This window comes from Caretta caretta, chromosome 24, assembly GCF_965140235.1.
Source record: "Caretta caretta isolate rCarCar2 chromosome 24, rCarCar1.hap1, whole genome shotgun sequence".
Lineage (NCBI taxonomy): Eukaryota > Metazoa > Chordata > Testudines > Cheloniidae > Caretta > Caretta caretta.
Window position 1 is genome coordinate 3,552,403 of NC_134229.1, and position 27,646 is coordinate 3,580,048.

General features: G+C 51.8%; 1 protein-coding gene across 5 annotated transcripts in view; it reads left to right on the forward strand.

The window, feature by feature from the left end:
* Positions 1 to 318: 318 nt before the first annotated feature.
* Positions 319 to 27,646, forward strand: part of VANGL2 (VANGL planar cell polarity protein 2) — a 45,210-nt gene continuing 17,882 nt past the window's right edge. For 2 of the 5 annotated variants that reach the window (XM_048828447.2, XM_048828448.2), the window contains exons 1-2: positions 319 to 486; positions 19,347 to 19,560. The gene's annotated coding sequence lies outside the window, so the exon portion shown is untranslated. The other 3 variants (XM_048828449.2, XM_048828450.2, XM_048828451.2) reach the window with 3 other exon arrangements.

Sequence of the window (27,646 nt, forward strand, 5' to 3'; positions counted from 1 at the left end):
GCCCAGGGCCTGCGCCAGGTTAGGAATCCCCATCTCGCTCCCCCCCGGCTTGCGCGAAAATCACAGGAAAGTCGCGCGCAACCATTTCATTCCCCCCCCCCCCCCGCCCCAGCTAAAATGTGGGAGGGCTGGATGGCTCCTTCCTCTGGCAGGAATCTTAAATGAAGAAAACTGCCAGACAGTGCCCGTTCCTCCCCCGTCGCCGGCTCTTTCCCTTTAACACCAACACACTAAACAAGATGCGGGCGAGGTGGGGGGGGGGCTCTGGGAACTTCATCTCTGAGACAATGGGAGAGCTGGAGGGGGAGGGAACCGGTTCCTAGAACAGCCGGGGGGGGGGGCTCAGGGAGGACTTTGCGTTCACACACTCGCAGGCTGGCAGCCGGGATCCGCAATTTCCAGGCGCTTTCTTTGCACCGGGATTTTTTTGTTGTTTTTTTTGGTTACCTTTCGCAGTCGGCGCAAAGCGAGGCAAGCCGCAGCCTGGTAAACGAAGGGCATTTCCCGTGGATTTCGGAAGGGGGGGGGATTTTTTTGGAAGCGACGCGTTTTGCCCTTTTTTTTTTAATTTTTAACTGTCGTTGCGAAGAAGAAGAAAGTGTGTGTGGGGGGAGGAAGGCAAAGCCCACCATTAAATTGCGGTTGTGTGTGTGTGGTGGGGGGGGGGGGGCGTGTGTGTGTGTGTGGTGGGGGGTTGGAATCTAACAAAAGGCACAAGAAGCTACAGAAGAGAAGCTGCGCCCCGGTTGTTAAGGGGAACCCGGACTGGCCGGCCGGGCGCCGCAATGGTGAGTGAAGTCGCCCTCTGAAAAACACGGCGTGAAGCCCGCTTCACGCCGGATCAAAGTTTGCATCCACCCACCCGGCGCGCAGCGACCGAGCCGGCAAAGGCGCAGAGCAGGCTCCTGCTCGCCCATTGTTGGGGTGAGTCCCAGGCAGGAGGGGAAGGCTTGGGAATTGGGGGGTTTACAAGAGGAGATTCTTCATTAACACCGAAGGGGGAGGGTGTTGTGGGGAGGGGGGAGAAGTGGATTGTTTATAGGCTTTTGTAATGTGCATGATTTTAATTGTTGCTCCCCCACACACACACACACACACAAAAAGGCCTCCCAAGCCAGGCCCTTTCCTGGGGTTGTGGCCAGGTGGGGAATGCATGCGATGGGGAAGAGCTGGTGGATGGAGAGGGAAAGATTTTTTTTTTTTAAGGGGGGGATCCTGATGAGATAAATCGCAGCCTGCGTTTCATTTCCCACCTCTTCTGTTGTGTGTGTGTTGGGGGGGGGGTGTTTATTTTTATTGTACTGGGAGGGGGGTCATTGTACCTGGCTCGTTTCCTCGCTCCCTGGCCTGTGGAGATGGAGCATTTTCAAGAGAGGGGTTGTCTGCAGGCTTCTGGGTCCCTTTTGAATGATCAGACCCACCCTTCTGCTGTCCCCCACTTCCCCGTAGGGTGGAATAGATCCCACATGCACTGTAGGTGAGACTGGAGGGTCTGGGATCAAAGTGGGGACACGGGATCAGGAGAGGAGGGGGGACGTGGTCTGAGTATTCCTACAAGCCTTTTTTTTTTTTTTCCCCTTTCCCTTTCTTTTTTGCCTTTGGTTTAAGAATAATTTGCTCCTGGAAAAATGAAATGTGAAATTCATGGTGTGAATTTAAGTGCCTGCCAGGTGGAAAAACAAGGAGGTGTATAAGGCCCTCCTCCCCATATACTGAAACCCACCCAGCTTTTCTGCATGGGTTATCCATGGTGTAGGGCTCCTCTGTGCATGATTATAGCTACACTAGTGCAAACCTCAGTGCAAACAGTGGTCTGCGCTGGTGTAAACAGAGGTGTGCCTCCATCCAGGTGAAAGCCATCACTGATGCAAATTGCCTTTTTTTTTTACACTAGTACTAGTGTGTCTACACTAAGGATTTGCGTGGGTGTAACTACATCAGTGCAAAAAATCCCCAGTCTAGACAAGACTTGAATGCCCCTGTGATGCAGAGGGGGAATTTGTCAGCACTGGTGCAAATTCAGAAAACCCTAGTCACTTCATGTATCCTTGCACGTTTGTGCAAATGAAAGATGGCAACCTGGCCTGGCAACTGGGCTAATATCACTTTGATTTGGGGCAGGCCAGGGAACTTTCTGCACTTTGTAGCTTTTTCACCCGGGGTGATAGTCCCTTTTTTTGAGGGAGTAGCAAAAATAAGTTTTGATTGGGGGTGGGGAGAAGTGTAAATGTTCGATGCTCCCAGTCAGATTCACTGGGATCTTCCTGTCATGCTTCCCTCTGCCAGCTTTGCTCACCTGGATCTGTGAGAGCGAGGGCCTGGATTCTGATCCTGCTTGCACCAGTCTCACTCCGGTGCACCAAAGTTAACTACTAAGGAGTTACTCCCGATTTACCCCAGGTGTGAGACCAGAATCCTGCCCCAGGTCTCTGTCAGGGTTGGGAAGCTTTTCTCATCATGAAAGGGCGTGTGAGTCGATTTCCCCTTCAGGCCTTGAAGTAATAACTGAAGAAGAGGTTTAAAAAAAAAAAAATCGCTTCACAGGGCCCCTGGGGTTGGCTGTTGCTTAATCACAGCAGTTCTGGATTGTGTTGGGACTGATCTGGGCTCGGAGGCAGACGGAGTCTGATCCTGATCTCGCTTAACACCAGCATGACTCCCCTGGAGTTACTGCTGCTCTCTTCTCTGAATCCCCGGACTTAATGAACAGATGACTTAATTTCGATGAGGAGATGGCTCCTTTCCTGGCTGGGAGGCTCAGGGGAGCCTGGGTGCCTGGGGTGTTTAGTTTGTGGTGCTGCGGACTAGTAATCGAGGGTTAAAGTGATCTCAGAGGCCTTCAAGCAAAACTCTACTTAACTTTAGTCCATGGATTTCGAGGCTGGAAGGGATGTGTCTGATCATCTGGCCTGACCTCACGCGTTACACAGGCTGGAGAACGTCACTCAGTGATTCTTATATTAAACCTACTTGCATGGGATGGAACGTGCTTTCCACGGGAGCGCTAGGGATGCTGCACGGCCTGGAAGAGCTTCGTGCTTGTGGCATTGCAAATGATCTGTAGGTGAAGCCTAATTGCACATATATCCGTGTCCAAAAGTACCGGGTTAAGCCTTAGCTTTGGTAAACGTTCATGCAGAGGAGAGATGACCAAGGCTTGCAGCGGTGCTGGAACGAAGGGGGCTGCCACACCTCCTGGCTTGAAGTGGTTTCCATCCTATGCAGGGTTTACACTTTGGTTCAATGGCTCTCAGCACCCCAGTGAGGCCCATTGTCCCAGCGCCCCTGAATGCTTGTTAAATCAAACGCAGAGTTTGGGTTACCTGCCGTGGGGAGGTGAAGAACCTGCAAAGGCAGGGAGCCGTGGAGTCTCAAAGCTGATGGTTTCAGAGGAGCAGCCATGTTAGTCTGTATCCGCAGAAAGAAAAGGAGGACTTGTCGCACCTCAGAGACTAACAAATTTATTTGAGCATGAGCTTTCGTGAGCTACAGCTCACTTCATTGGATGTGACACCTTCATCTGGGATGACCACGCCTTAGCGAGGGTCCCACCAAGTGCGCTGAAGTGCACCTTCTGGGGTGGGGAGGAGATATGTGGCGCATTAGAGCGGAGAAATGATGAGCTTTCTGTGAGTGGCTGCATGGTCTAGAGGGTAGGGCGCTGGACTGGGAGTCAGGAGATCTGGGTTCTGTTCTTAACTCTGCCACTGCCCTGCCGGGTGACCTTGGGCAAGTCACTGCCCCCTCTCTGTGCCTCGGTTTCCCTTTGCCAGGCTTGTCTCTTTGGAAAGTAAGCTCTTTGGGGCTGTTAGTGTCTCTCACTGTGTGCGTGCAGCGCCATGGGTCTCCGATCTTCTGTGGGGTCTTTGAGCTTGACTGTAAGGCTCATCCTGTGGAGAAGCAGAGCAGACAAGACAGCGGGGAGGGAGTTGTGAAGGTGAATCGGTTGCCAAAGGCACATGGGCTGCGTGAATCGCTGGGGCGGGAGGAGAGCAAAGATGCTGCTTTGGTGTCTAGACCTGGTTGCCTGGGGATCCTGCAGGCTGATGCGCTGCTTATTTAGGGCCTGACCCTGCAAAGGGCTCCATGCGAGAGGTGGACCCCTGTCCAGTATGGCAGGGTCCAACAGGGGGCCTGACTCATCATTGTCCGGCCCTTTGTGTGGTCGTCTGCAGCCGTGCAAAGGGAGCGTATCCCTCTGGTGATCTGGTAGCATGCTGCACTCTCTTTGCACGGCTGCAGACATCTGGCCAGATTCTGTTTGCAGTCACACAGGTGTAAACCCAGAGCGAATCCACGGATGCGGCTCTGGGTTTGCACTAGCCTAAACTGCAAACAGGATCCAGCCTCTTGCGCTCTGGGCTCCTTCGAAAGTATGTTCTGCGTTGCCCCATAGGTGCAGTCTCTCCCTCTGCTCTCCCCGCCGCCCGAGCACGTTGGTGGACGAGTCCTGGGGTGTGGGAGCTGTAATTACGGCAGTGTAACATTCCAGCCGTAAAACTCCGCACAGCCTTGGTGCAAGCGGCTGAGCAGCCGTCGCCAGCTCCGCCAGATGTGACGGGGTCTCAGTGGGTGGGACGGAGGCAGTGGGGTCTGGGGGTTAGAGGAAGGAGCAGGAGTTGGCCCTGCTGGGTTCTCTTCCCGTCTTTGGGGGAGCAGGACTCACCTGAGCCCTGGCTCGGCTGCTGGATGGCAAGTCACTTCCCCTCTCCGTGATTCTGCCTCCTGGTTGGGGAGATGAGGATAATTCTGACCTGACGCCAGGAGCCTGGCGAGTTACTTGGATTTGGAGATTCTGGGATTAGAGGGCTGGTGGGTTGACCAGGCTCGGTTTGTTGTGTGAAGTGAATTTGGGGCAGGGACTGTCACTTGCTAGGTTTGTACAGCGCCTGGCACAGTGAAGCCCAATCTTGGCTGGGACTGCTATGTGCTACTGAAATATAAATATTTACTAATGGTAGTTTGTAAAGAAACAAAAATCCCCCCCACCCCCATGCACGTTTGCTTCAGAATGTGAGCCGCTAAAGAGCGTAAAACCTTCCCTTCGGGAAGCCAGCCGCACCTCTCAAACATTAATGGCTTAGCTTCGCCAAGCCTGATGGGCCTAGCTCTTGGCAGGCCTGGGTTCAAATCCATCCCTTGCCACAGACTTCCTGCGCGACCCTGGGCTTAGTTTCTCTGCGCCTCAGTTTCCCATTTGTACACTGGGGACAGTAGCCCTGCCCTGCTGCTCGCGGGGGCTGTGAGGATAAGTACATCAGACGGGGGGGTTGTACAGATGCTAGAGGAATGAGGGTCAGGTAGAGCAGAGATGGGTACCGGTTAGGATGGGGGAAATCGAGGCAAAGCGCCTGGCCCAGGGACACGCTGTGACTCAACTGGGAGTAGGTTCCCAGCGTCCTGGCTGCCCGGTTGCGTGCGCCTTCTCCCCAGTCTCACTTCGCGGCTTCACGTTCATGTAAATTAGCAGAATTTTTGTGCTGGCTAGTGCTTGGGTCAGGCGCCGGCTGGGGTGGATGCAGAGGTTAAAGTGACATGTGATGGGGGCAGCTGGCCTTCCCGTTCCAAGCCTCTGCCCTGTCCTTGGGGTGAAGATCAGGCTGTGTCCCGGGGCTGCTCACTTCCCCGCTCAGGTTGTCTGGGGCTAATGAGGCGGCTTTGACTGTCAAAGGTTTTGATCTGCAAGGAGGGGCCGCGGGTGGAAACAGACACAATGAATGGTCTGGAAGCTGTGATGATGGGCTGGGAGTGAGCTGGTGTGGGTGGGGTTGAGCTCTGCATTGCAGACTGTGGGGCATTTGGGAACTGAAGTTATCAGGGGTGTTTAGGAAACGGGACTTCTTTGCCCCTGCCCGTGGAAATGCCCCACGTCTGCCCTGCATTTAGATTACGCACGCTGGCCATTGCCATGCTGTTCCTCCTTGGAGCTTGGGGATCTGGGCCAGGAGGGCATGTTGTGACGGGTCTCTCTCTGGAGCTCCTGCTTGTGAATCAGAGAGGGCCCAAGCGGGATTCTTGCTGCCAGAATGAGCGGGGAGCTGTTTAGCTAGGGGACTGAGATAGGGAAGCAAGGGAGCAAATAATCCAGCCCAGGGCTGCTCTGGGTCTCTTAACCAAAACTGCCTGTTTCAATCCCTGGCGTGGGTACAAACCAGGCCCATTTTACAGTGTGATTCACTTGTGCAAAATCTTGCCGTGCTGGCGTAACACGCGTGCAAAGGGAGGGCGGAGGGGCTGTGAAAGCATTGTGATTTAGTTCCTTACAGTGTGTATGGTAACACCCATTGTTTCATGTTCTCTATGTATATAAATCTCCCCACTGTATTTTCCAGTGAATGCATCCGATGAAGTGAGCTGTAGCTCACGAAAGCTCATGCTCAAATAAATTGGTTAGTCTCTAAGGTGCCACACGTCCTCCTGTTCTTTTTGCGAATACAGACTAACACGGCTGCTCCTCTGAAACTTGCCTTTTACAGGCAGTTTGCACTGGTGTAAAGGAATGCACTAAGTGCAAGGCGCTGGAGAATCGCTCCCCAGGGATTTGCAGGGGTGCTACTCCTGCTGTCAGGAATAGAAGCCAGTTTTCCAGTCCAGTTCTTGTCTCTATGAGGAACGTTGCACCAGTGTAATTCAATCAGTTTTAAAATAGATTTAGTTAAACTGGGGCAAACGCATGCTTGAATCAGCTCGTGCCTGTAATTTACTGATTTAAGCGGGTTCAGGTGCATCTGCATTAGGGGATTTGCACTGATTTAACTAGATGGGTTTAATAGATTTTTAGTTAAACCAATACAAGTTTTCTCATATAGACAAGGCCAAAGGGACCTGGTAGAAAATTCGAACTACCCCCTCACCCCCCAAATCCTGAGAGAGGCTTAAAATCATGAGTTTTAGGGCGGGAATAATGAATTTGGGGTTCTGGTTTTTGCCTCCCTTGAATCGGGAGGGCTAGAAACATACTTCATGAACTCTCACAGTCTTCTCCCATGTCTCATAAAATTTGGTGACACCCCTGTGCTTGGAATCCCATGACTGCATGAGAATCCCAGCTTTCATTTTTTAAAGTCAAGTGTCTAGCTTTTGTGGTTGCAGAGAAAAGCTTGAAAATATGTCCAGAATGTGCCATAAAAGCTCAAAATCTAGCAGGCAAAGGAAAAACCCCACGAAGTGTATAATTTAAAAAAAAAATCTGGTTTAAAAAAAATTACAACTCTCACGCTTTTTGGACCCAACTCAAGATTTTTGAATACTTGACATTGGCAATAGTGAGTCTCGTAATCACATGCCTCTGGGAGCTGTGGCTTTCAGAAGAAAACATGGGAAGGGATCAAAGCGTATATAAGCTAACGAAAACTAAGCCTAGCGAAGGCTGGTCGGGAATGTCTGTTCTCCCCATCTCATAACACAGGAACAAGGTGGAAATTAAACACTGACAAAAGGAAATACTTTTTCACTCAATGTTTGATTAGCTAGTGGAACTCACTGCCACAGGAAGTCATTGAGGCCAAGAATTTAGCAGGATCCAGAAAGGGATTCGACCTTTATATGGATAACATGAATATCAAGAGTTATCGTCATAGACCATCCTGGGGAGGAGGGGGGCAGATGATCCCACATTTTTCTGGTATGGGGTTCTTACACCTTCCTCTGAAGCAGCTGGTGCTGGCCACTGTCAGACACAGGATACTGGCTAGGTGGATCTGTTCTAATCTGGCAATTCTTCTTCTGTTCCACCAAAAATTGCGAAAGTTGCAACAAAATCAGGAGAGCCAGCAGCCCTGGGATTGTACCTAACTCATGAGGCCTCTGATTCCACGTGTGTGTATGAAGTTGGGGCGGGGTGTGTGTGTGCCACAACACTTTCACCGTAAAACCAAGTGGGGGCTGCTGCCTGGTTTTCTGACAATGAGAGAGGTCTGGCTGGCAGATCAGAACTGGGAGGCAAAATGTTTGTGAAGTCTTGCAAAGCTCTAAGCTCAGATGGTTGTATCGGGAGGGGGTGAGGGCTGGAGGAGACCCAGGGCGGTGGAGAAGAAAGTTTTTTTTTTTTTCCTGTTGTTTGAGCTTCTAAGAGAGAACTGCAAACAATGGAGAGTTAAGTAAATTTTGTCGGTGGCCTCTTTCCAGCTTCCCAGCTGAGGAGAGGTGGGGACGTGGAGCTGGCGTTCAGGGCTATGAATAGCCGCAGCTCTCCTCAGCCAGTGAGAAAAGCTTCTTGGTGACCTACTTCTTGGTGCTTTTACCTGGGAAGGGCTGGAGTTTATCTGCCCAAGTGGAACAGCCGTCTGGTAAGCCTTCCCCACCTCCCTCCCTGCTGGGGTACTTATGCAACCTAAGCCCTTCTCTAGCCAGCGCCGTGGCACCCTGAGCAGCTCAGCGTGGCGGCCACGTGTGTGGGTTTTAACAGGGGTGCTCTCTGAAATTTGGCCTGCCATCCGCGGGCATCTGATTAGTGGAGCTGGCAGCACCCCTAGCCTCCCGTAGGATCGAGTGTCCATGTGAGATCCTGTTTCTGCTGCCCAGGCCTTGCCCCCCCCCCCCGCCAGCTGCCCCCCTGCTCCAGCCGAGGGGCGCCCACTGCACAGGCCCGGCGGGGGGTGGAGGTGGCCGTGATGTGGTGGACAGCAGGGGAAAGCGGTCCCATTGTATCCAGCCAGCTAGCCGTATGGAACCAAAAACATAGTTTGGAATGCAAGCAGGCGTTGTCTCCAATCCCCAGGTCTTACGGGTGTAGGAGGGAATTGTTCGGCTCCTAAGCTGGAACATTTACTCATTTATTCTCCGTCGCTTGGAGTCCTTACATTGAGATTGGGCGTCTCTCAGAGATGCGCGCCAGCTCCTACAGACATCACGGGACATGGGGGAAGGATTCTCTGGCCTCTATTGTGGGTGTGATTATTAATAGTTATTAGGTGTATTATGGTAGCGCCTAGGAGCCCCAGTCGGGGACCAGGTTCCCACTGTGCTGGGCGCGGTATGTTATTGTTTATTAGGTGCATTAGGGTAGTGCGTAGGCACCCCAGTCACTGGCCAGGACCTTGTGGCGCTAGGAGCTGTACAGACACCAAACAAAAAAGTCACGCTAGATGATCACAATGGTCCCTTCTGGTCCTCTGAATTTATTCACCTTTTTTTCACTTTGGAATAGCAGTCTCCCCCGCCCCACACACCTCCCTGTGTGAAGGCTCGCAGCCCCTGTCTGGCATTTAAAATGACAAAAACAACCAGGCTGCTCAGTCATCTCGGCTCCTCTGCTAGACAGCAGCTAGCAATCAAGTTCTAGCCGAGAGAGAGGATTGCCCAGTGGTTAGATCGCCCAAGTCCTAGGCAGCTCTAGATTCAATCCCCTGCTCTCTCTGACTCCCTGTGTGACTTCGGGTGCTTGATTTCTCTGTGGCTCAGTTTCCCCGGTTTCCCCCAAGGCTGTTGTGAGGATAAATATGGGGCAGATTGTGGACGGGCTCGAGTGCTGTGGTCATGAGGGGCCATGTAAGTTCCAGAGGGTTTATCTACACCTGTGGCTGGCCCGTGTCCGCTGACTCGGGCTGGGGGGCTATAAAATTGCAGTGTAGCCATTCGGGTTTTATTACAGGGTAGATGTACCCTAAGATAGAGAGGACTGTCCGCTCCCCACCCTCTCACGCCGACCTATGTTGATCCCCCTGCCTCGCCTCAAAGAGCAGGTCACTGCTATGTGCCCTGGAAGTCAACAGGCAGGGCAGACCTGCGGGCCCTTCCACGGATCCCTGTGCTAGCCACCCCTCTCTGTCCTGTCGAGAGGGATGTAGCATCAGGGCCTCCGCTGATCTCCAGCATGTCATGAGGAGAGAGAGAGAGGATCTCTCAGACAGACTGATCCAGGCCATTGATAGTCAATGATGCTAAAGATAATAAATAACCCTCTAGCTCTTATCTAGCCATTTACGTCTATAGATCTCAAAGCGCTTTCCACAGGAGCACAGTATCCTTATCCCCATCTGTAAGATGGGGAGACTGAGGCACAGAGCAGGGAGGTGGCTTGCCCAAGAAGCAGTGGGTGTGATTCTCATTGATGCTAAGACCTGGTCTTCAGTTAAAAATGAGATCGACCGGGCTGCGTCACTCAGGGGCTGTGAAAGGTCCCGTGGCATTCTCCAGATGAGGATGAAACATGACAGATCTCTAATTGAGGGCCCTGCTTTTGCATGGTGTGGCTAAGCAATAGGGTGAAAGGGTGGCCCTGTGGGGAAGGCTCTAGACTGGGCTCCAGGACTCCTGGGTTCTATTTCCCGCTCAACTCCTTGTGTGACCTTCTGATTTCTGTGCCTCAGTTTCCCCATTGTTGCAGAGCCTTGTGAGGTCTGTAGGTGAACAGTCCCATAGAGCTGTGTCTGTGCTACCGTTTCCTACTAGTGCTATCTCTGGGTTGGCTCCTCCAGCAGAGAGGCCGGACTCAAGGCAGTGGCAGGCGTGCGAAGCATTGTGTCATCTCACCCTTATTAAAACCATCCCGATTTAACTGTGTTTATTTGATTTAGATTTATAGACCTTCTAAAGGTGGCGCCCGTGGCATGAATCACAAATACCGCCTAAGTGCAGCAGCACCATGTAACATAACCCATCTCCAGGGGCTTGGGCAGTTTAAAACTCACCTTCCCTCCTGTCATACCCATCCCCATTTTCAAATGTCTGCATGGTAAGCACCTAGGGTAAAACCTGGATCCTGGAGAGTTACAGCGTGGAGGCTTCTTGCCCCTGTTAATAAAGGCAGGAATAAACCATGGTTCAGCCACAAAGCCACCCCTACAGCGCTCTTTCTGTGAAGAGGGAAGAATTTACCAAGAGAGGTGGTGGCTTCTCCATCTCTTGACGTCTTCAGAGCCAGACTGGCTTCCGTGGCTCAGTACAGGACTTGGGTGGATTTCTCTGGCCTGGGCTATGCAGGAGGTGAGTCCTTGTGGTTTAAGATCTATGAATCCTGAAACGGTGATGTCCTGTTTTGCTAGTTGCAAGCCCTTAAGCTAATTTTGATACAGGTTTGAGGGTGGAGGGAACCCAGTGGACAGGTGCCCTAGAGCAGACATGGCCTCTTGGTTATTGGTCATAATTTTTTACTGTACGTTATCGTCTAAAAGTCCCCAGTCTAGAGGAGGGCCCCATTGTGCCGGGTGCTGCACAGACATGTAGTGAGACAGTCCCTGCCCCAAAGCGCTTGCACTTTGGATAGACAAAAGGTGAGAGGGGAAACTGAGTCACAGAGTGAGGCAGTGACTTGCCCACATGTCCGTGGCAGAGCTGGGAATGGAACTCAGCTTTCGTCATTCCTAGTCCAGTGCCCTGCAGATGTATCAACCTTATCCACTGGACTCTGGTGCTGTTGGGCTGCGATTCTGGATGCCGGTGGGGAAAGATTTTTAACTTTTATAAATACACTGTGGGGGAAAAACACATGAATAATCAGATCCAACCCTATGGGCCTTTTTCTCTCCCATCCCAAGTACCCTGAAATGCTGATGGAGCCAGACCAATCCCAGCTGGCAGCCCCTTGAGGTCGTGTGCTGGGACAAGTGGCAGATGCTGCCCTCCTGTGCGTCTCCACATTGGTTCTGCGTTATTACCCCATGACGCATGCTGTTATGTCCAGTGTGTGTGTCCGGGGGTGTGTGGGTGTAGGTGTAAGTGGAAGGCAGCCAGGACGGGGGCAGGTGCTGAGGTGGGAAGATGGGAAACCAGCAGGGAAATGCCAGCGGGCTGCTTTATTTACAAACAGACCTTGCAAAAGTGATGGATTGTTTTCCACACCCAGCCCATCTGGCTTTGCTCCCGCTCTTGGTAGCAAGTTTTATCCCTCTGGGCTCAGAGGCAGTTGCGGGTCTCTGCAGCCTCCCCTTTTCATGGCGGTAACTTCTTCAGGGACAGCTGGATCTGCTCTCGCTGGTCCCCAGATCCAGTGCTGCTGGAGAGGATGCCCTGGACTGGCTCCTCCATAGATCAAGGCCCAAAGGGACCGTTGTGATCATCTAGTCTGACCTCCTGCGTCGCACAGGCCAGAGAACCCACCTGGTGTTTTCTGCAGCAAGCCCATAACCGCCGGCTGGACCAGTGCCTATGTCTCCTGTATTCCCCCCTCATCGTCCAGCAAGGACACCCGCTTCTAGACTCCCGGCTCCTTGGCCGCCACCCCTCTGGGGCGGAGACGTGCGTTCCCCCCCCGACCGGGGTATTTCCAGGCTGCGCAGCTCCCTGCCTGCACGGGGAGCTTCCCAGTGAGCCAGACTGCTCAGCCAGCTCGCTTTGCTTTCTCCGTGGTAAGGTGCCCCGCTCCTTTTCCTATGCAAGCACGTCTATTTTTAAGGTGAAAGCTCTACGGAGAAGACCCAATAAAAGAACCCACCCTCATGTTGATAAACTTAGCAGAGATTTTCCCCAGCTCCAACAAGGGCTCTGGAAGGGGTCAGTCCTTCAAACCTCACCCGGGGTTTCCCTGCGGTTACAAGTTCATAACACGTTGGGCACCATGAATAAATCAGCCTGGTCTTTATCCAGCTGGGCTCTTTGGTCTAGAGATTCCAGGAGCGGGTGATTAATAGACAACAGGTCTCTGCTCAGGGCATAGCTTCACAAGGCTGGGTTTTTGCATGGCCAGAGAAGGGGAGGGTGCATCTGCGTTCACCTCCCGCTGGGGATTTCCTAGGAAACCCACTGAACGCAAAGTTCGCTCTGGTCTGGCACACTGTTTCAAAGATTTCTTTGACACTCATAACACTTCCCAGGGTTTACCTTCGTTGTCTGCCCCCCAGAGACATTCTGCACAATCCCCCAATCATACGTAATACAACAAACTCATATGACGCTTCAACCTAATTCAGCTAGCTTTGTCCAGGAGACGTCTGGGAACTGCCGTGTGTGTCATGCGTCTCTCTCAGAACCGAAAATCCCCTGGGGAAGCTGTTCCCATGGCTAATTCCTGCCCTGGTTAACGTTTGTGCCTTGACTCCAGTTTCAGCTTCCCGCCGTTGGGCTGGGTCTCATTTCTGCTCATCTGCTGGCTTGTCTCCTGTGTCTGTATCCATGGACCGAGGCTGTCATCACCTGCTCCCCTTCCAAGCCTCTTGTTTGCTTGACTCTTGCCATCTCTTGGGACATCTCCTGGCTTCTTGAGTTGGGTTAGACCCATTATAACTAAGGGTACATCTACGCTGTGAAAATCCTGTGGTGCTGAGTCTGAGAGACTGGGGCAATTGACTTGAGCTTGCGGGGCTCAGGCTCCGGGGCTAAAAAATAAGATCATGGCTGGAGCCTGGGCTTGGAAACTGGGTGAAGCGGGAGGGCTCGGAGTTGAGTGGGAACATCTGCTCTGCTATTTTTAGCCTTACGGTGCTAACCCCAGCTCTGAGAGTTGCTGCCACGGGGTTTATTTGCAGTGTAGCCGTACCCTAAAGCCGTACTCGTTTTTGAAAAGAGGAACCTAAATTTAGGCTCCTAACAGTGAAATTTTCAAGGGCGTGGCAGTGATCTAGATGCATGAGTTCCACTGACTTTCATCATGACTTATGCGCCAAAGTCATTTCCATGTTTTTGACGAATCCCACCTCTAACTCCGTACGTAGGTTCCTAAATCAGCAGCCTGGCTTTGAAATGTAGTGGGTGCCCAAAGCTCTTATTGATGTCCGTGAGTCCAGCACGCAGGAGCGCGATTTAGAAGTCCAGGGTGGTCTCCGTGGAGAAATTGACCAGAGTCCCTGTTGCAGAATAAGCTGTTTTGCGAGAGCACCCGGTCTGGACACTATTCTGCAGTGAGAGTGATTTTATTCCAGGATACTGCGTGCACACTGGGGAGTTATGCTGGAATAGCTAAATTATACTCGACTAGCTGTGCTTGTCTCATTTCCCCTAACTTTCAGCTCCTGCCTCGGAAAACCTTAGCTGAGATTTTCCAAAATGAGTAGTGATTTTGGTTGGCTAAAATATATTTTGGGGGTGCCCAGTTGGAGACACCTTAAATGCTCAGAAAGCACTGGGCATCCGTGCTCTGAAAATCACGCTCCTTGAAAGCATCTTAACTTGGGCTCTGGACACCCATGGCTTTTGGAAATCTTGGCCCTTGTGCAGTAATATTTGTCTGAGCAGCTTAAACTTTTCTTTCTAGACTCTGTGCTGCACTAGGCCCCGTTTGGCAGGTGACGGTCTTCGTGGCTCGAAGGACTGGAGACTTTCTGTGGCTGCTGTTGGAGTTTGAATTTGGTAGAAATCATTGGCATAGGCCTCCCCGCTGATCGGGGGAGAAGTTACTTGCTTGCCACTGATGAGTGGATTTTTTTCAAGCCCTGAGTCAGTATAATTCTCAATTTATAGATGAAGGAAGAGAGGCACGCAGATGGGCCAGATGGAAGTAAGGGCACACAGCAGTTACAGGAGTGGAACCCAGGTGTCCTGATCCCCAGTTCCAATTGCTCACCACTAGACCACACTTCTTTCCTGGGCTCCTGAGGAGCATAACTGTGTGTTTGGTCCTTGAACATAAGAACAGCCCTACTGGATCAGAACAAAAGGTCCATCTCGCCCAGTATCCTGTCTTCCGACAGTGGCCAATGCCAGGTGCCCCAGAGGGAGTGAACAGAACGGAATCATCAAGTGATCCATCCCTAGCTTCTGGCAAACAGAGGCTAGGGACACTGTCCCTGCCCATCCTGGCTAATAGCCATTGATGGACCTAACCTCCATGGATTTATCTAGTTCTTTTTTGAACCCTGTCATAGTCTTGGCCTTCACAGCATCCTCTGGCAAGGAGTTCCACAGGTTGACTGTGCGTTGGGTGAAGAAATACTTCCTTTTGTTTGTTTTAAACCTGCTGCCTATTCATTTCATTGGGTGACCCCTTGTTCTTGTGTTAGGAGAAGAAGTAAATAACACTTCCTGATGTACTTTCTTCACACCAGTCATGATTTTATAAACCTCAATCATATCTCCCCTTAGCTGTCTCTTTTCCAAGCTGAAAAGTCCCAGTCTTACTAATCTTTCCTCATAGGGAAGTCGTTCCATATTCTAATAGTTTTTGTTGCCCTTTTCTTGGAGTGGGCACATGCGTGGGCTCGTGTTAGGTGATCCGTTTGCAAGGTGAAAGATTATTTTCCCCTCCCTGCCTTAACGTCCTGGGCTATAGACTCCAGCGGGAAGCTAAAACTGACCTCTTAGGACCCACACTTGCAACCTAAGCCTCTTCCAGTAACACAGCCTCTGTAACTGGGATTTTGCTGGTGATGCTGGCGCATGAGGGCGGGATAAGAATCCAGCTCATTTTTGCCAGGGCTAACGAGGAGGAATAATTAACATACAGGGGCTCTGCGGCCCAGTGGTGAAGATCTGTCAGGTGGGAGGAGCTTTACCTCCTATTCAGCCAGCCTGGTCTTTGTAACCACTAGATCTTTTGGGGGGAGGGGGATTGGGTGGGGGGGGGGGGAGGCACCGGGATGCTGCCCACATGCAGCGCCTTGTTTGCCCATGCTGCCTTGTGCGGTGAGGATGCCCGCCGCTGGCAAAGGCAGCCAGCTCCGCATGGGTGCTAGAAACAATGCCTGTCAGCAGCGGCTTGCCCTATCTCGGGGCCGTAAAGCGAGCATCAGTTACAGGTGTACTCACCTTTAGGCCCCTTGACAGTGACCTCAGTGGGAGTGGGGGGGATCGGGGTTGGGGAGGGGTTCTGCCCTCTCTCACCAGCGCAGATTGGCTCGCTTGCTTCCCCTGTGCTATGCCACAAACCGCTGGCCAGGTTTCCTGCAGCCGCTGGGCCCGGCCCAAAGAGTGTTGCGTGCGGCTGAGCCAGCGCGTTGGGTGTTGGGGCATGAGAGCGGCTGCAAACTCCCAGCCCCAACAGGCAATCGAGCCCCTTAACGCCGGTGCTAATCTGCTGGAGTGTTCACGTGGCCTGGCTGTGAACCAGAGCCGCTGCTCTGTGCCGTGAACGAGGCCTGCGGTTCGCCTGCTGCAGACCCGTGTTCACCTCTCTGTCTGGCACCCGGCAGGGTGTTTATCTTGCGGCCTGTCCCTGCAAAATGCAGATCAGACGTGCGCCATGGGCAAGCTGCAGGGTTAAGATGCTGGCCAGGGACGGGGAAGATCTGCATTCAGTTCCCAGCTGGGCAGCTGCTTCTCCGCAATACCTCTGCGCTTCATTTCCTCATCAGTACACGTGGGATAATGATCCTGCCTTGCCCGTTTCAGTGGTAAGCTCTTCGGGACAGGCACTGTCTCAGCCTATGTATGTGGAGCGCCCAGCACCCAGATCCCAGTGAGATCCCAGATCAATAACTTCTTTGAACCTGCTGTCATCCAAGTCTCTCTTTCTGGGTGTTATTTTGAACCTTAGCAGCGTGACATGGAAGTTAGTGGGTTTGCTTTGGCCAGGTCTTTGCCCTTTGTGTTTCTTGGTTTGAATGAACCTGAAATTCAAAGCAAAACTTGGGCCCCTCCCTAGCTCTTCTCTCATGCTTTTCATCCATAGATCTCCAAGCATGTTACAAAGGTAGTTGCTGTCATGATCCTCATTTTACAGGTGGGGAAACTGAGGCACAGGGCGGCGAAGTGACTTGCCCAAGGTCACCAAGCAAGCCAGTTGCGGAGCCAGAATTGGAACCCTGGAGTCCTCCATGCACTATCATGAGGCATCACTGTCTCCCCAAGACTAAGTGTGGGCCCAGACCTGGGTGGGGGGCTGCATTTCAAATATTTAAACTGTATTAGGGGCTGGGGTTGTGCAACTGCAGGGTCTGGATTGAAAGGCTTGTGGCCGATGAGGTTTTGGAGAACTGTCGTGGGTACTAACAAGCTCACGCCAGTTCCGGGCACCAGACTTCAGGAGAGATGGGGACAAACTGGAGAGAGTCCAGAGGAGGGCAGCAGAATGGTCAGAGGGTTTGAAAACCTGACCTAGGAGGAAAAGTTAAAAACCTGGGCAGGTTTAGTCTTGAGAAAAGCAGACTGAGCGGGGACCAGCTAAAAGTCTTCAAATGTGTGAAGGGCCGTTCTACAGGGGACGGGGATCGATTGTTCTCCACGGCCACTGGAGGTAGGACAAGAAGCAATGGGCTTAATCTGCAGCAAGGGGGGTTACAGTGGACGAGAAGCTGGATATGAGTCAGCAGGGTGCCCTTGTTGGTAAGAAGGCCAATGGCATTTTGGGATGTATAAGTAGGGGCATAGCGAGCAGATCGAGGGACGTGATCGTCCCCCTCTATTCGACATTAGTGAGGCCTGATCTGGAGTACTGTGTCCACACTACAAGAAGGATGTGGAAAAATTGGAGAGAGTCCAGCGAAGGGCAACAAAAATGATTAGGGGACTGGAACACATGACTTATGAGGAGAGGCTGAGGGAACTGGGATTGTTTAGTCTGCGGAAGAGAAGAATAAGGGGGGATTTGATAGCTGCTTTCAACTACCTGAAAGGGGGTTCCAAAGAGGATGGATCTAGACTGTTCTCAGTGGTAGCAGATGACAGAACAAGGAGCAATGGTCTCAAGTTGCAGTGCGGGAGGTTTAGGTTGGATATTAGGAAAAACATTTTCACTAGGAGGGTGGTGAAGCACTGGAATGCGTTACCTAGGGAGGTGGTGGAATCTCCTTCCTTAGAAGTTTTGACAAAGTCCTGGCTGGGATGATTTAGTTGGGGATTGGTCCTGCTTTGAGCAGGGGGTTGGACTAGATACCTCCTGAGGTCCCTTCCAACCCTGATATTCTATGATATCAGGAGAAACTTTCAAACTCTCAGGGCACCTAAACTCTGGAACGAGCTTCCAAGGGAAGTTGTGATCTCTCAGTCACTGGAGATTTTTAAAGAACCAGTTGGACAAACACCCGTCAGGGATGGTCTAGGTTTACTTGGCCCTGCCTCAGTGCCAGTGGGCTGGACTCAAGGTCCCATCCGGTCCTATGTTGCTATGATTTTATACTGCTTTCCGCTTCCCCTGATCTTACAGGGATGGGGTTTAGAGCTGGGTAGGAAATTTTACCAGGTGTCTGTCTTATGTGGGTCGGGGGAGCTGGTATAACTCCACGGGCAAAAGCATTGTCCGCAAGAGGAGCAATTACTGGTATAGGCTACCTGTATAACTATGCCCGTGAGGCCTGGTTCCCCTTACTGTGTGGGAATAGCTACACCAGGAAAAGCATCTTTATATAATCCGATTCCAGACTTGTCACTCGGATGGCTAGACTGTCTGCTGAGTCAGTGTGAAGTGATGGAAGCGGCCACAAGCAGGGCTGAGCACGTGTTTTGTTCTGACTGTCCCCAGGTTGAATCATTGCTGGGGTTCCCTGCCTGTTACGGCCCAGTTTGGAAGTTTTCAGCCATATTTTGGCTTTTTTGTACACTTGGTGAATTGCAGCCGTACGCCAGGTTTGCACCCATATCGTTGTAAAGGGCTTGTGCGGCTCTAAAGATACCAGCAGAGTTAGAGCCATGCACCCTCTGTGGGTAGAAAAGGCTTTTGATGACGGCTGGGGCTGGTTGGAAAATGGAGCATGTTTCTGCCAGATAAATACAGAAAAAGAGAGAGGCCCATGTTTTTGTTTTTCATCCTTCCTCTTTGTTCCCCCACGGAAGCTCTCCCACTAAAAGAGGAGAAGTGAAATCTTTTTGTTTAGTTTCAGATCTAGCCAACGTGTTTCATTTTGAGGATACGTTTTGGCAACCACGAACAGGTTCATGTTGGTGGGAAAAGCCAGTTTCCCTTGAAAGACGTTTTGAGGGACACGTTTTGGCCGGCTCTCATGATGGCTGGCTTGGGGGCTGTTCATGGAGCCGGCAGGAGCTGAGGAAGTGGCCCGGCATTTCAGGCACCTAACCTGCCACCTAGTGCCCCTTTTATTTACTTCTGTGGCTCTCACTCCTGTCCCGCGGGAGTCTGTTGCCCAGGTGTGGGGTTGGATGTCCAGAATTAGCGGTCGGTTCTGCAAAATTTTGGCTTCGCCCTTAGAAGGAAGCTGGTGTTTCTTAAACAGCTTGGGGACAGTTTAAGGATTCTTGGCTTAACCAGCCTGGCAGGCTCATTGGGGCAGAGGGAATTGTGGGGGGCTCAGGGCATTGGTACCGGGGCATCGGTGTAGCCTTTGTCCTCTACACCTGACTGCCTGTTCCCTAAATATCTTCCCATCACTTCATGGTTTGGTGGCTTACATGCACTGAGTTTGCTGCGTCTCAGCCCAGCCCCTGGTGGACGCTGGAGCTGGGCAGGGCTAGAGCAGTGGGAAGTTCTTTGGATCATTGCTTGGTCTCCAGGGTTCCTGGGCCAGGCCTGGGTACCCTGGTGTCGTATCGGCTGCAGCAGGGCCTTCATCTGCTGATTTCCTGTCTCTCTGGGTTTCCTGCAGCTTCCCGGCGGGACCCTGGAGCAGAAGCCCAGTGCCTAAGCTGCTCCAGATGTGGAGTCGCGCAGCTGGCCGGACCAAGTGGAATTGGGATCTGGCCACTGGTTTCATTTGCAAGATCGGGATGCACCGGCGTCTCGGCGACTGATCAGACCAGGAGGGACAGGACCCTTCTCTGTCGCCGCACCCAACCCCCTCCCGCTGCGCCACTGAGTCGGTGAGTTCCCTCCACGTGTGCAGGGGCAGGACTCCTAGGTTCAGAAAGTGGGTGGCCTTCCCCTTCCTTTCCTCTGGTGTGTCTCCCCTGGCTCCTTCTTTAAAGGAAGCTGCAATTGGTCACTACCCAGGATTTGTCTTTAACTCCCAGCCAGGTGAGTGTCACCAATTTCTGTGGTGACATCTGAGCTGGGAGCCGTGGTGAGGGGGATAGGGCTCAGTTTGCACTGGTGTATGGGGGTGAAAATCTAGGGGGCGGGGTGCCTGGGGTGCATGCATGTTGGAGAGTGTGTCCATGTGCAGACGTGCCTGGGGAGGTGTACAAAGGCGGGGGGTGGAGTTGCAAAGGGGGGGGCGTGTGCATGCGTGTGAATCCATGTACAGGTGTGCACTAAGGGTGGGGCTGCAAATGGAGCTATGACAGGGTTAGTGCAAGGGGGTGGACATGTGAATGTGTGTCCCGGGGCATGGGGGGATGCACGGGTGAGTCTGGGTGTAGGTCTGTGTGGGCGGGGGGATGCACTTGTGAGAGGATGCATTCACGTGCGCAGTCGCACATGCGTGCGGCTCAGGGGGCCGAGGGGGGGCTGCGTGCAAGGGGGCATGCGCAGGCCCGGTGCTGTTGACGGGGGCGCGGGACGTTGTATCCCTGCAGGCCCTGCTGGCGTGGGGAACAGACCGCAGGGAACACGGCCCCGGCGTAAATCTACTGGCGCTAGTCAATAGGCCGGTGATGCAGGCGTCCCCTGCGCGGGGAGGGCTGCTTCTCCGCCGGCCTCGGCTGTGCACCCCATTGTTCCCTGCAGAAATCCGATTCCTCCTTTCAGACAAAGCCCCAAAAGGGGGACATGGGGGGAGGGGGTCAGGCCCTCCCTCTTTCTGCTTGTGTTTCCTCCCCCCTCCCCTTTCCCCCACCGCTTGGGACACTGGGATGCAAGCTCCCCGGCCTCCATGCCATCTCCTAGACAACCGGGGTGGGGGGCTTTTGTTTCCATAGTGATAAATGTGAGAGAATCCAGCATCTGGGACAAAAGACTCCCACCCTCCCCTCCCCAAAGCAGAGGGGCCTTGGGAGAGGCCAAAAGACATTTTGGGTTTTATTTGACTGAAATGGCATTTCCGTGGTAACTCGTCTCTCTGTGTCCTTCTGCCCCCAGCCCTGAGCCTGGTTTCTCTCTTACCCACAACGGGCCCTACGCGGCCTCGGCAAGAAAACGGGGTTCACGGGCGTTGGGGGAGCCATGGTAGGGTATCGCCTACCCCAGAATTTAAGGAGGATTTTTGCGAGGGATGAAGTTGGGGTCTGAATAGTAGGGGGCAGGACTGGGGGGGTCTGATTACTGCTTTCCCTGAATGGGGGAGGGGTCTGGGGTTGGATTTAGGGTTTGAAATCTGCCGAGACACCCTCTCCCCGCTTGAATCAAGCAACTGCCCTTGGCGTGTGGGGTTTCAATCTCCCTGCTTGAATCAGGCGTGTGGGGTTTCAATCCGCTTGCTCACATGGGCAGCCCCTTGACAGGCGAGCAAGTCTGTCAGCCACCGGGGGGGCTCTCTGGGGGCCCGAGAGCTCGTCTCTGGGGAAGATTTGCGAGGAATTATTTGACTGGATTTTGCAACAACTTCGGGCCGGGCAATTCTTTATCACCTTGAATGGCTCCAGGTCCTGATTCAAACGCCCTCTCGCAGTGGGACTGTCCTCTCCCATCTGTGCCCCCCAAAATCTTCCAGGTGGAGATCCCCTCGCTGTTTCTGCCTCCCCTCCCCCACACCACCCTCTATGCCCCATTAAACCTCAAGGATACGAACACGGACAAGCCAAGCTGTGTGTGTGTGTCCCGCACGTTCCCACCCCTCCTGCTCCCATGTTCATTGAGGCCTCTGGGCTGGCTGATTTCCCCACCATCGCCCCCCTTTGGTGTTAAACTCAGGCCTGGGCCAGGATCTTACATAAACTAGAAATCCAGGAGTACCAGAGAACTTCTGTTAACACCTGCTCTTGTTCCTTCTTCAGGCTGATAGCATTCTGTCATGCCTTTGCATGCAGATCCAAATCAGTATGCACCAGGACTCCTGGGTTTGGGGCTCCACTTCTGGGGAGGAGAGAGTGGGACAGAAAGGGTTTAAGCAGGGGAACAGGACCTCAGGACTCCTGGGTTGCATTCCTGGCTCCGAGAGCAGAGTCTGGTCTAAAGCAGTGGTACACAGAGGTCTTCCAGAGGGTTCATCCACTGATCTAGATATTTACTGAGTTTTAAAACAGGTGACATGAAAAGCACTAGCAACATCAGTACAAACTAAAATTTCACAGACAATGACTTGCTTATGCTGCTCTGTGTCCTGTGCACTGAAATGTAAGTACAAGATTTATATTCCAGTCGATGTGTGTGATAATTACATGGTAAAAATGAGAGAGTCAGTAACAATGAGCTGTGACCCTGCTGTATTTTTATATCTGATTTTGTAAGCAAGTCGTTTTTAAGTGAGGTGCAACTTGCGGATACGCAAGACAAATCAGACTCCTGAAAGGGGGACAGTCGTCTGGAAAGGTTGAGAGCCGCTGGCCTAGAGTTCAGAACAGGGTCAGTGGTAGATAATACGGCACTCTGACAGCCAGGAATGGAACCCCGGAGTCCTGGCTCTGAGGGTCCTGGCTGTGGCATCTCACTCCTGTTGATTTTTGCTTTTAGAAATTCCTATCTGCATCTTTAGGCACCTAAATACCTTTAAAATTCTGGCCCTAAACATCTTGCCCACCGTCACATAGGGAGTTAGCCTGGGACATGGGGGACCACCCTCCTTCTCCAGGAAGGATGCCCTGGTTTATCTAGATTAGCTTGGAGTCACTCTTTAGCTGGGACCAGTGTGGCTTTCCCATGCACACTCATTAAATCAGCGCAGTGTGGCTTTCCCATGCACACTCATTAAATCATTAAATCAGCTGTAAAGGGAGTAGCTGTGATCTGATCTACACGCAGAGTTTAGATTTGAGGTTTGGAGGAGACCTCAGGGACTGAAACTCAAGGGGGCAATCGCACCCACAAAGGAGGAAGTACCAGGGATAACAGCCCGCACTACACCAGTTGTTATTTACTTTTTAATAATTTAGGTCAAACCCCAAGCATCCTTCTGGAGTGGGGGCAGGGTCTTCCCTGCCTCTGACAGATACCGCAGGTGGGGTGGGGTGGATCGGTTTCTTTGCCAGCACGCTTATGGCATGTCAAGCCACCCTTCTAACTAACTCAAGAAGAGCTTTGAGATCCTCACGCAGCGGGAGCTGTAAGCGCGAAGGGTCATTGCCTCTGCACCCTCGTGCTCTGATGACACCATGGTAACTTTTTTCACACCCCTCTGTGCTCATCAAACCGTCTGTGAAAGATCAGATTACCTAGTTGGGGTGGGTGGGGGAGGTCTCCACAGCTTCTGGTGGGAGTCACAGTGCTGATTTGCCCTCCCATCCTAGCCACGGGGGGAGCGTGGTCTGCAACACCCATCCCAGAAAGAGCAGCGTGTGGGCAGGTATTTGGTGCAAGCAGCTGGCTGGATCATGTGATCCATACCTGGAGGCCTGGCATGGTAACTGGTGCTGCTTTGTAATTAAAAAGCAGCTGAGAGTCATCCAAGCACATGCAGCTTGGGGTGGGGTCTCAGCAGCTTCCCACTTCCCCTGGCCTATGGATCCTGGCCAGGATTTCGTCACCTCCTTCACCGGGACAGCATGACTCCCCCACACTGGCTTTGCCTGTGCTCCCCCCCCTTTTAGCAGACGAACATGGATGGAAGGGTTGTGACTAGCCCCCCCTGGTGTCAGGTCCTAGTCCCAGCAATAGGGGATGGAGATGGTTCTTTAATGATAATCCCTAGTTTTCATAGAGCACTTTTCATCAGTAGCTCTTGACGTGCTCTAACAAAGGAGGTGTCATTTGCTCTGATTGTACATCTGGGAAAACTGAGGCACAGGACAGGGAAGGGCTGTGCCCAAGCTCACCCAGTAGGCCAGTGGCAGAGCCAGGAATAGAAATGAGATCTTCCGAGTCCTAGTCTAGTGCTCTATCCACTAGGCCAATCTGCCTCTTAAAGGACCCAGAAGCCTCTCTGTGAAGGTACATCTTTGGCCTATTCATTACGCGAAGGGATAGCAGCTACGAGTCCCAAGCAATTTCCCACCCTTAATGGGTCCAATTCTCTTTTGCAGCATTCACCGTTATTCCTGAGAGGGGGCTCCTAGATGCACACGCAGTTCCTACTGGGCTAGTAGTATCCGGGGCATGTTGCAAGACCCTTTTCTCCAAAGTGTAGTTGTAGTGGGAGAAACGAGTGTGAAATTGACTCTGTGGGGTTTGGTGGCTCTGTTCAGGAAGGGTTCCAGGCCTGATAACTCAGTTAGCAAATCAAAGCCTGTTTTTCTTTTCTAGTAGGTTTGGAGGCAACGTAACCGGTTGGCTAGTGCGCCAGGAGACCTGGCATTCTGCTGCCGGCTCTGGAGAGATCAGTAGCTCGGTTTACCTCCTGTGCGCCCTTTGTCTTGGCTGTTCAGGGGATGAGATCTTCAGGGCAAGGATCGTATTGCACTATGTCCCTGCGCAGTCCCTGGCTCGTTGGGGCCTCGTGACAGAGCTGGAATTCAGCGCCACGGCAATGCCAATGAGTTGCTCTAAAGTGGACCTCGTTAAGAAGAGCTGTGCCTACTTGATGGATTGGGGTGATCAGGGGAGAGCAAAGAGACTAATTAGTCCCGAGGCAGAGGGTAGAGGAGACCCAGCAAGGAAGCGCAAAGGAGCGAGAGAGGGAAGATACCTTCCCTCTGGCCATGGGAGCTGAGGGCTGCACGAGGCTGTAAAGGTGACAGGCAGAACTCTGTGAAACAAACCACGTTCGGGGCTTACCACAAGAAGGTCCCCTAGCTGTTTGTAACTTGGAAAGAGACAGGAGCAAGACCCCACCCTCTTAATTGGTCTGATGAGGAGCACCTGGATGGGAATGCTGAGGGGGGTGGGAGGGTTAAATAACAATTACATTGGCACGTGTGGATATGTATAACTTTAATTGGAATAATCGGGTTGCTTATGTTTTCGATGACCTGGCAGCAGTAGGTATGGGTGCCGCAGGACGCGTGCTATCAAACAGAGGTTTGATTTCTGCCCGTTTTCCTTCCCTGCAGCTGGTGGTTCGTTCCCCAGCCTGCCAGTCACTGGTTTGTCCTGGTGGCTTCTCCCTCCCTAACCCCTTGTGTCAACCATGGGCAAAGCTTTCAAAAGTCGTAGCTGATTTGGGGTGCGTTTATTTCTGAAGCAGCTGGGGTGTGATTTTTTCAGAGGGGCTGAGCCCTACTTGAGTTTGGCTGGCAACCTACAACTGGTTTCAGTCTGCCCTGATACCATTTATTATGACCTGTTCCATATGTTATCCACTGAATGGGCCATCCTGCATCTAAAAATGGTGTTTAAATTCCTTTGTTTAGGTGCCGCTGAATCCTCAGATTGTTACTTCATAAAGAATTCTTTTTAAATCTAGGGCCAGATTCCCAGCTGCTATGAATGGATTTCACTAGCGTGAGACCAGTGAATGATCTAGCAGCTAGCTCATTTACTGTTCTCACTCCAGTGAAATCAATTGATATCACATTCTAGCCTCTAATTGCTATTCTCCTACACTCTTGATGCTGCACTCAGCTTGGAAGGGCGGCATGCTAGTTCGGTCACTTTCATTCGTAACAGCCATTCTGCTGCCTTGATTCGTGGATGTGCTTTTCAGACATTTTCACTTACACCACCAGATTTGAACTCCTGATCTTTTTCCCCTTAGAGACGAGTAGCCTATCACTGTGCTACCAGGCCTACAGCACAGAGAGCCTTTATTAGAGTGTATTTTATATTAATATGGTTTTGTTACAGCCATCCTACCTCCCCCACACTTTTACCAAAAAATCTGAATTTGGTGTCTAACCTATTCCATCCCTGTTTTCTCCAGCCTGGGATAGCTCTGAATCTCAAGGCATTTTGCAGAGTCTGATAATGAAAGCTGATCTGTGTTATTTCTCCCCTATCTCCTCCCATTTTACACATGAGGAAACTGAGGCCACGGTGGTGACGTGGCCTGCCCAGCTTCACACACAGAGTCAGTGGCAGAGCCTAGGTCTCCTGATTCCCATTCCTCTGTGTATCGACCACTAGACCACACTTCTCTTCCCGAGGCAGGAACAGAACCCACAAGTCCTGATTCTCAGAGGGTGGTTCTAAAAAGGACTTGGAAGTGAATTTAATGAATTTCTACCCCTTTTAAGGCTTCTTCCCACTGCAAGGGTGGGCCAGGGGTTAGGGTCCTAATCAGGGACTTGGAAGACCTGCATGTAGTTCCCTGCTCTGCCACAGACTCCCTGTGTAGCTCTGAGCCAGTCACTTCGCCTTTCTGTGCTTCAGTTCCCTGGCAGTAAGCTTTTGGGGGAGGGATCGTGTTTCTGGTCCATTTCTGTGCTGTACCTAGTGTACGGTGGTGAGGTCTTGGCTAGTAGCCGCAGCCACGGCGCACTACCGCAACATGAGGAATAATGGTACTAGGGTTCGCAGAAAGAAAAGGAGGACTTGTGGCACCTTAGAGACTAACAAATTTATTTGAGCGTAAGCTTTCGGGAGCTACAGCTCACTTCATTGCTCAAATAAATTTGTTAGTCTCTAAGGTACCACAAGTCCTCCTTTTCTTTTTGCGGATACAGACTAACACGGCTGCTACTCTGGTACTAGGGTTGAACAGCCCACAAATCAGGGCGCAAACTGCATTTCCCCTGCGCCACTCCCAGTGACTTAAATGTGAATTCCACGCTCTGGACCTTTTGCGGGATCGGGCCCAGGAGCTTTTCCCAGCGTTCTTTGCAGAAGCCAAAACTCCGGCATTGATCTTCTGGATCTGAGATTCCGTGTCTGTGCCGGGAAACTTCTTCTAACAGCGTCTTGCCGCTTTGAAATGGGTCTGAAGCACTGCCCTTGCTGAGTAAATTATTTGTAAGTTGGTCCTGGCCCTGGGTGCTCTCCTGGCAATTAAAATTACAATCAGGATATTAATTAAAACATAAATTACATGAAACAGTGCATGAAAAAGCTCCTCTTTCAGTGTTGTTTATAAAAGGGCAGAGAGTGCAGGGTTCTAGCTGATGCTAAAAGAGAAAATGCCCTGAGAGAAATAGCCCAAACAAGTGTAACATGTTCGTGTCAGTTATTGCTGGGAGCTAGTGTGATCGGAGCCTGATTCTCACTTTCACTCCCTTCAAGGCTCCTTTGCCCTGCCAAAATGGTGTAAAGGGACCTTAGTGGAAGGGAGAATCGGACCCTGCCTTATTTTTCTTAACGCTTACAGATTATTTTAGCCGCTACGAATGCGTTATGAATGATGACATGTATTACGGAGCACCCAGAGCCCGCATTGTACCAGCCACCGCACTGACGCATCGTGAGAGCTAGACCCTGCCCCCAAAGGGCTTAGTTGAAATGGGGAAGACAGATGGGCACGGAGAGACAGTGATTTTACGAGGGTCACACTGGGACCCAGTGCGAGAGCTGGGAATAGAACCCAACTCTCCTAGGTCCCAAGCCAGTGACTTAAAAATGCCTCTTGACAAGGGAGTGCTTTTCTACTGATGCTAATGTCTGGGGGAAGATGGGCGGAGGTGGACGTGGGATGGCGCGGGGAAAAGGGACCTTTCACTTTGTTCCCTAGCGCTGGGCTAAGGATTGGTGGGATTGAGCTGTTTCATTTCCCATAAACAAAAACTGCTTTCTCCTAACTAAGAAAAGGGGTCGGAGGAAAAGAAGCAGCCAGGAGTCACTGTTTGTTGCAGGAAATGTTAAGTGTCAGCTTGGAAGGATTTGATTTTTATTGGGAAATGTTCATTTCGCTGCACGTGTGCAAACTGAGGAGGAAATATTTCCACTGAGAATCGTGGGAGTTCACAGAGTGGCAGAGTCAGACCCTTGCTGTTTGAGAACTCCTGAGAGCTTGAGTGAAGGCTGCTTAACTTGTGTCTTTTGACACAAACATTTAAATGGGTGAAAATAAGAAAAAAAAACCTTACAAATATCAAGATGTCAGAATTACAT